The following is an 8,159-nucleotide window of genomic DNA, read 5'->3' on the forward strand; positions in this document are numbered from 1 at the left end:
CTATCTGTCACTTGCAAACCTGCCAGCATCTCAGTGCATGAAACGTCAGGAAAACATTTCTGGGGATGCTGCCAAAGGGAAGGGCTCTGTGTGCTTGGCCCTTTTCCCCCTGTCTGGATGGTGCTGTGTGGGATGGCTGCTGGAGATCAGCCCCAGTGACACACAAGGCTCTGTGAGCTTGGCCCTTTCCCCCCTCTGCATGGTGTTGTCTGGGATTGTTGCTGGAGATCAGCCCCAGAGACACACAGGGCTTGGTGCCAGCCAGGATGGAGGCACACATTGAGGGCAGATGGGTGTGTAGCAGCTTTTGTCTGTCTTCCTTCTGGGCTGCCACGCTCATTACCCAACTGATCCAGCAACCACTTCACATATGAACCCTCAAAAGGAACTGTTAGACTGATAGCTTCAGTGAGCTCCCTCTGACACTATACAGAAAATGCTTTTAAAAACATTTCAGAGCCCCAATGAGTTAAAAAGCAATTTATGCATTTCAAAACTTGCACTGAAGGGGAATATAATATTTTTATATTGTTTTATATTGTGAAAACGTATGCTTAAAGAAATGTTTCAATCTGAAACAGGCAGGAGGAGAGCAGGTGGCAGCTTTGGGTGTCTGGGCACAGCTCCTCTTGGTGGTGGGAGCTCTTTTGCTGGCAGATGAAGGGGCTGCTGCCTTGAGCTGCCCCAGAGGTGCTCCTGGTTCACTGTGGTTGGTCACAGTCAGATTTGCTTGGTTTAAAACATAGTTGTTCAAAGCTACAGTCAAATAGAAACCCTTCAATCAACTGTTTTATTGGATTGCAAAAACCCAAAGTTCATAGAACCACAGAATAATTTATGATGGAAGGGTCTCTGGAGGTCACCTGATTCATTTTCCAGTCAAATTCGGAATACCGCCAAAGATGGATATTTCACAGTGCCTCAGGTCTTTTCCATTGCTTATCTTATCGTGAAATTTTATTTAAACCACAGCTGCATAACCACAAAAGTGCAACATTGCTGTATTTACCCATTCTAGCGCCCTTCTTTGTCAGGCAGAGCAGGAAAGCTAATAGGGAGTAAAAAGGAGCCTTGAAATGCAACTGTAACCTGGACTCAGGAGGATATTAGAGCTTATATCAGTACAGATTATTTCTTATTTCATATAGCTCCCCAATAGGCTTTTGTATTTTCCTGTTTAAATCTCTGAAATTGAATCTCTAATATCTGCAGCAAGATTCCTAAATACTCTATGAAAAAAAAATCAAAATCCACTCTTTATTGGAAGGGAAAAAAGCAAGAATATTTTTGGGGAGGTCATATCTTGTACAAGAAAATATACAAAATCCTTTGAGGCTGTTGCTTGTGGGTGACTTTTTGTCTGTTTTGGCAGGTGGTCTTAACTTATTTTCCTATTTCTCTATTTAGTCCGTAAGGAAAGCTCACGGTCACTGTGATCCTGGACATTCTGTGCTTAATAGGTAGTGTAAAAAATCCTGATGAGAATGTAGAGTAACACCTCTGTAATCACTCATACAAAGGACACCTTTGTGAACTGCATTTCTGTGAGGACACAAAATTCAAAGGGGAGTTTGAACGTGCTTTTTGTGTTCAGAGGAGGAAAACCGCGCTTCTTGCAAGTATCGAATCCTGTCCTCTCACTGAGCTGCTCCTCAGCACTTTCATGTTCAAGGGTTCTTCCTTCTTGCCCTGTCCACATTGTCTGGTCTGCCTCCTGTCCCTGCCTGCCTGCTTTGGGCAGCAGCAAGGAGCAGTCCCAGGCTGTGCCTGCGTTCCCCTGATGAAGCACCGTGCTCAGAAGCCGGCATTTGTGCCGCAGGTTTACAATCACTGCATCGATTGGTGTCTCCATTTAAATGATTTATCTTTGCTCTTGGCTTGCTGTGAGCTTTTCCATGAGCTGCAAGGAAAACTGATTTTATATGTGTTTTTTAGCAAGTTACTCAGCTTGTTACTCATGTTATCTGAAGGAAATGGGTTAAGAACTGGGAAGTAGCGTGGTGGGTACCAGGGTATGTGCAGGGCCTGGAGCTGTCCGAAAGGATTGTGTGGTGGGTGTGGCTGAAGACCTCACTCCCTCTGCCCTGTGGCACCAAAGCCACACCTGGTTCTGAGATCTGTGAGCAGGCTGCTGAGAACTATTCTGTTGGGAAGGATCAGTTGCCATAGGTTTTAGAAAGCATAGAGTTTGGAGTATTTAGAAGTCTGTCATTGAATCAAACCCCCAGGGAACAATCCATTTTTGGTATATCAAAATAAGTATATTTTGCTTATGTAATCAATCCGAGGATGATAAATACTTTGTCATCCATTCCAGGCAATTTACTTCATTGATTGGCATCAAATAGACATTGTATGGTCAATATAATTTTCATACCTCACCTTTAGTTGCAGTTTCGCCTACTTTTTTTTTTAATTTATTAAAAGCTATGGTTCAGTTTTCCTTTTTATTTGAACTCAGAAGTCTGATTTTGTTTTCTTCTCCTGATTAAAAAGTATGTTGTCAAGACTAACCTGGAGTTACGTAAATCAATAATGCTACACAGAAAAGAGAACAAATTGTACCTCTCATTTGCATAATGGACAAGATCTAAAATGAATTCCTCAGGTTAATGAGTGTCCTCAGGGTTGTTTGTGAGAATGTACAGCCTTCTGTGACACCAGTGTGTTACTGATTGAAAAGTACTGCTCAGAGTCAAAGAAAAGAAGTGAAAAAAATCAGGAGCAATCAGGTTGGGGGACTCCATACTAAGCTTTTAGCTTTAGTGCATTGATTTTTGGATGCCTGCATTGAGCTTCACTATAAGCTGAGGATACAAATTCAGATTTACCCTTGCTTTGAGGTTCAAACTCAGCCTAATCTCACCTGGGGTTTTGGCTAAAATGCAGCTGAGTCCCCAGGTTTCTGTCACACTGACATAAGGTTATCTTTGTCTTTCTCAGAAAGAGAACAGTGCTCCCCAGAGGGACAGGAACATGAACACCTTGTGCAGGGCTATACAGCTTGGTTAACTCAGAAAAGTCTGAATCTTAGATAAGACAATCACAGGGCCAAAAATTGCTAGAAGCAGGCAGTTACAACAGCATTAAAATGTCTCATATTTCCTATTCTGTCTCTGCTCCATTACCTTTATCCTCTTATTCCAGGCAGTTAGCCTCCTCTTGCTCCTATTAGCTTGCTGTGAAATGGTAACATGGCTGGAGGAGCACAGGATGCTGCCACAGGTGGCCATTCCTGCATGGAGAGGAAAAAGGATAGGAGGAACCTTGCTTTGGCTGGAGTGCTCTGCAAATGGAATTGCTTTTGGAAGCTTGCAGTGTGACTGCAGTTGGATGTACATTTACATAGATGGCAAGAAGGGATTCAAGGCAGAAGGGAGGGCCTATTACCTCCCCACCCAGTGTAACATTTTTATTTCAAACAGGAGGAAGCTGGTGCTACTCAAAGTTCAATTGAGGATAACCAAAACAAGTGTTTTGTTCTTGAGTGTTGTATTCTTACTGATAATGAACTGTAGTAAATGAATTTTACCTTAACTATGCGCCATGGAAAGGTCATAAACTACTGGAGAAGGGCTTCTACAAAAATTAAATTACACATTAGTACAGTACATGTAATGTGAGAGAATTGACTGTACAGATCAACCACTGCACAATAACTCTTGCTTTTTTCCCTGTTTAATGTGTACCTTGAATATTGCACCATAAGAGATGATCTCCTTTAGAGGGTTGTTCTGAAGAAGGGAGAGTTCAATGGTCAAGTGAAGAAGGTGTTTTCCAATTTACAGTACAGTGACTTGTGGAGACTGGGGCCACTCTGGCTTCTTTGTGCTTGAGGACTCGAGCTGGAAAGGCACCTGTTTGCAGGACTGCTGCAGCCTGGTCCCTGTCACTGGTGCCCTGACAGCACATCTCACCCATGCAGCAAGTCTCTGGGGGTTCAGAACCACACAGGCTTTTTCATCTGCTGAAACATTTCCTTGTTGGCAAATAGGACTTGCTGCACTGGGAGTCAGCAGGTGCATCGTGCTGGTTTATGGGGTCTACTCTGTTTTTCTGTACAGGCAGAATATTAGGAAAACGTGTTTTTTCATATGTAAAGATTATTTGTTTATTGAATTTACTGAACACACACACCCAGAATTACATCTTTGGGTTTCTTTTATGATTTTTATATGGCCTTTTTTGCTGTGTAACACTTTTCTTCCAATTCTGTTGCATCTTGCCTATGATGTATAAAGCTAAGAATTATGAAAAAATTCCCAGGGATTTGTAGACTTCTGAAAACTGAATCCTACTGTAGAAACTCAGTGAATTAAATTGCCCCAATGCCTGTGGTTTTGAGAATTTTGCAAGCCTTCTACATAGAGGAAAAAAAAAGAAGACATTAAGTAAGGAGAATTGTGCAAGCTGAATCCAGCAGAGCTGCTGTGCTTTACCTATCATTCTTCAAAAGGTGTTTGATCCTTAGATAAAACATTTTTTAATACTTTCAAGATTTCAGCATAACATCTTTAAAGATTTTCTCTTTTTCTACAGTAAAAACCTAATAATAAGTCATAATTTTACTTAAGTGTTAAACTTCTTTCAATATCTGGAACTATTCACCCTAGGCATTCAATAACAACAGTGTAACACAGGAATCCTGAATCAGGAAGTAAGAGGATGAAATAAGGCTGGGGTAAATGAGTTGAAGGTTTATAATAATTTCAGATTGATTTAACTCTCTGACTCTCTGCTAGCAACATGAAAAAGATAATCTTTTTATGTCATTGATAGGCAACTTTTGGGAAATGCTGAATGCAGGGCACAAAGTAATTAGAAAAAGAATTAAAAGATGAAAATGTTCTTTCAGATATAAAATCATGTTATTGGATAAACTAAGGTTCTGGAAGCCTTATTCTCTCTCTCTCTTTTAATCAGTTTGCAGGAAATGGAGCAAAGCAAACAGAAAAGAGTGGCAGGGTGTTAATTGCAACCTGATAATTAAAGTGAAGCATAGTCAAGGAACAGATATCCTCCCAGCTTTCAGCATGAAAATGATGATGGGCAGCATCTCTGGACGCTCAGCACTGTTTAGATAACCCTGGGAAGCTGCAGCAGGGAGAGCCTCAGTGACACACAAGTCTGCGTCTGAGAGCACACATTATCAGGTGGAGAGTTTCATAAAACTGATTTTTTTAATTGATCTTTTTTTTTTCCATCTCTGCCTTGGTGTCTGGGCTGTTGATGGGTAGGAAATGGAAAGGATGAGCTCCTTTGGTGATAAAAAGCGTGGGCGAGCAGGCGGCGGTTGCAGGGTAATGGCAACAGGGCCTTGTGTCAGTCACAGATGAGTACTGAGAGATTAAATAGATTAAATGAAAATAAATGTAAGCTAATTGAATTCAGTGATATAGGAGAAGAAATCAGAGGAGTATAAAATTAGGCCTAAGATGGGCATTATTATTTTACTTTTTGTCAGCTCTCTTTTTGGCTTTCCAGAGTCAGTAGCTTTTTGAGTCAGAAGTGAAAACAAAACAACAATACACTGAAAGAAAATGAACTGTTTACCTGTTTTACAGGTTTTAGTTTTTTTCTTACAACAAAACAGTTTTGCAGAATATTTGCATTGTTTCAAAAAGATTATACTTTGACACCATCTTAGATTGAAGTTACTTGGATTTTCTCCATGTTTTTAGGTAAGATGACCTAAAATTTGAGTTAAAAGTGTCTCTTTTTGAGTTAAAATGTTTAGAAGTGTGATGAACTGTGACAAAATAATTGTGATTCATTTTCTAGATTTCGTTGTGACTCACAGAGGTAGTGGTTAAACTCCTCTTCTCCTGGCACGACCTCCCCACTTCAAGCATGTTTTTTTATGGAAGAATATAAATTTGTGAACTCATGAGTTTATATCCAGTCAGCAAGATGGACCACTAAACTTGAGAACACTACAGAAAATACAATAGACATGAAAGCCTGAAGAGCATAATGGGGAGAAGGAAAGTTTTAAAATAATCAGAGCAAATTGAAAGCCAAGTGGTAAGTATGTGTTGTGTTTTTCTGGGCCTTATATTTGAGAGAAGAACTGTGAACTGGAAACAGAGGATGAAGGGTTTGATTTGAATATGAATGTCTGTCAGGGTCTTAGCAGCATGAAAAGGATAATTTTAGCTGCAGCTTTTGAATGGGGTGGTTGGGTACAAGCTGAGATGTAAGTAGGCTACACAGGCTATAGCTAAGATCAAGGATGAGGTAAGGAAAAACCACAAAATACAGATAAAATTCACCTGTGTGCAAAAAAAGTCTTGCAGAAGCATGCATGACTTTCACTGATACCTGGTTTGTAAATTTTATTGGAATACCAAGGGTTTGGTTGGCAAACAGAAATTTCCCTCAGGCAGGCAGGCTATATTTTATGGTATCCATTTACAGGCACAGTACCTGAGGGGGTTTTGTGAGCATCTGAAACATAGGAGAGGTTATTAGGGTTGGGGTTCAGTTGAGACCTCGCACCAGATGAGGGAATTTGTAGTAAAGATGAACTTTACTGCGTGGAGTCAGAGGTTATGGCAGGGTACCCAAGAGAAGGGGAAGATAGAGGCAACATTGTCTAGATTCAATGACAGGCTTAAAAGATTTTTTCACACCTGAAAGCTTGTGCTGTAGAAGTAAAATATCATAACAAATGCAATGATTAAAGAGCAAACCAAAACAATATGAATTGTCTAGCACTTTTTCCTCTTTTCTAACAAATGCTTTTTCTATTCCTTAGTGATGATTTTTTTTCAGAGGAAAATACCATACAATTAAAGTTTAGTAGGCATAGATGAACATTGAAAAAGGCATGCACTGCAAAAGAATTCAATAATGTTTACAGCCAGCCCATTTGCCAGATAAAATACTTTTCTCTACTGCTTCAAAATTTTCTGTGAGAGGCACTTCACTTTTCTTGGTACATAGAAATGTTTATTATCTTTGATTTGAAAACAAACAAACAAAAGCCTTTTTCTTATTCGCATTCAGGTCTCACTTTCATCACAGGATATTTGAAAATCTGGCATTGGCTTTAGCAGAGGAAGGAATGAGCTCTTTTCAACTTCAGTTGGATCACTTACTTGCAAGTCTCATGGTTGATATAGCTATTTCCAGGACCTGAGGCCTTGCTTTACAGGTAATGGAATACATAAACTCCCACCATATGTCATAGAAGGATTTTCATATTATTAATGAAGTAACCATGGATAATTGAGGGTTTTTTTGACTGATTAGACTCAGATATTAAGCTGATCCAAAATGAGAGAGGCTAGGTTCATTTATACTGTAATGAAGTGAAATTAACATTTTGGATTTAGGACTGTATGCTGTGTATTTGAGAACATTCCCTGTAAATATCAGTGACCGTAAAGGGTTCTTTTTCTCACCTCTTCATTATTCCAGCCAATGTTGCTTATTTTTTCCATGCTCCTAGAAGCTGAATATATTCAGTGTTCCTCTACCTTGTAATATTACTTAATTGTCTATGATGCCATTCATTTATCACATGTTTATGATCTCATAAAATGGTTTAGGTTGGAAGGGACCATAAAGATCATCTGGTTTCAGTCTCCCTGCCATGGGCAGGGACATCTTCCACTAGACCAGGTTGTTCAGACCTACATCCAACCTGGCCTTGAACACTGCCAGGGTTGGGAAAGCCACAGCTTCTCTGGGCAACTTGTTCCTGCCTCAACACCCTCACAATAAAGAATTTCTTCCTAATATCTACTATAAATCCACCCTCTTTCAGTTTAAAGCCATTTCCCCTGGTTCTATTAATACACATCCTTGCAAAAAGTCCCTGTATTCGGCGCCCTCCAGGTACTGGAAGGTGATCTAAGGTCCCTTCTCTTCCTTAGACTGTTTTTGTAGGAGAGGTGCTCCAGCCCTCAGATCATCCCTGTGTTCTCCTCTGCGCTTGCCTCAACAGGTCCATGTTCTTCTCTACCCTGGGGACACCAGAGCTGCACACAGCACTGCAGGCTGGGTCTCACCAGAGCAGAGGGGCAGAGTCCCCTCCCTGCCCTGCTTTGGGTGCAGCCCAGGGTGCAGTTGCCTCTCTGGGCTTCAAGCTCACATTGCTGGGTCATGCTCAGCATCTTAGCCCCAGGTTGTCCTCCCCAGGGAGAAATGTGAAA

General features: G+C 40.7%; 1 long non-coding RNA gene across 2 annotated transcripts in view; it reads left to right on the forward strand.

The window, feature by feature from the left end:
- The window catches only part of LOC131087032 (uncharacterized), an 85,414-nt gene extending 79,441 nt beyond the window's left edge, over positions 1 to 5,973 (forward strand). For both annotated transcript variants that reach the window (XR_009114829.1, XR_009114828.1), the window contains exons 5-6: positions 4,924 to 5,153; positions 5,782 to 5,973. This is a non-coding gene — a long non-coding RNA (uncharacterized LOC131087032). The remainder of the gene's footprint in view (positions 1 to 4,923; positions 5,154 to 5,781) is intronic.
- The last annotated feature ends 2,186 nt before the right edge of the window (positions 5,974 to 8,159 follow it).

The sequence above is a fragment of the Melospiza georgiana genome, chromosome 9 (genome assembly GCF_028018845.1).
Source record: "Melospiza georgiana isolate bMelGeo1 chromosome 9, bMelGeo1.pri, whole genome shotgun sequence".
Taxonomy (NCBI): Eukaryota; Metazoa; Chordata; class Aves; order Passeriformes; family Passerellidae; genus Melospiza; species Melospiza georgiana.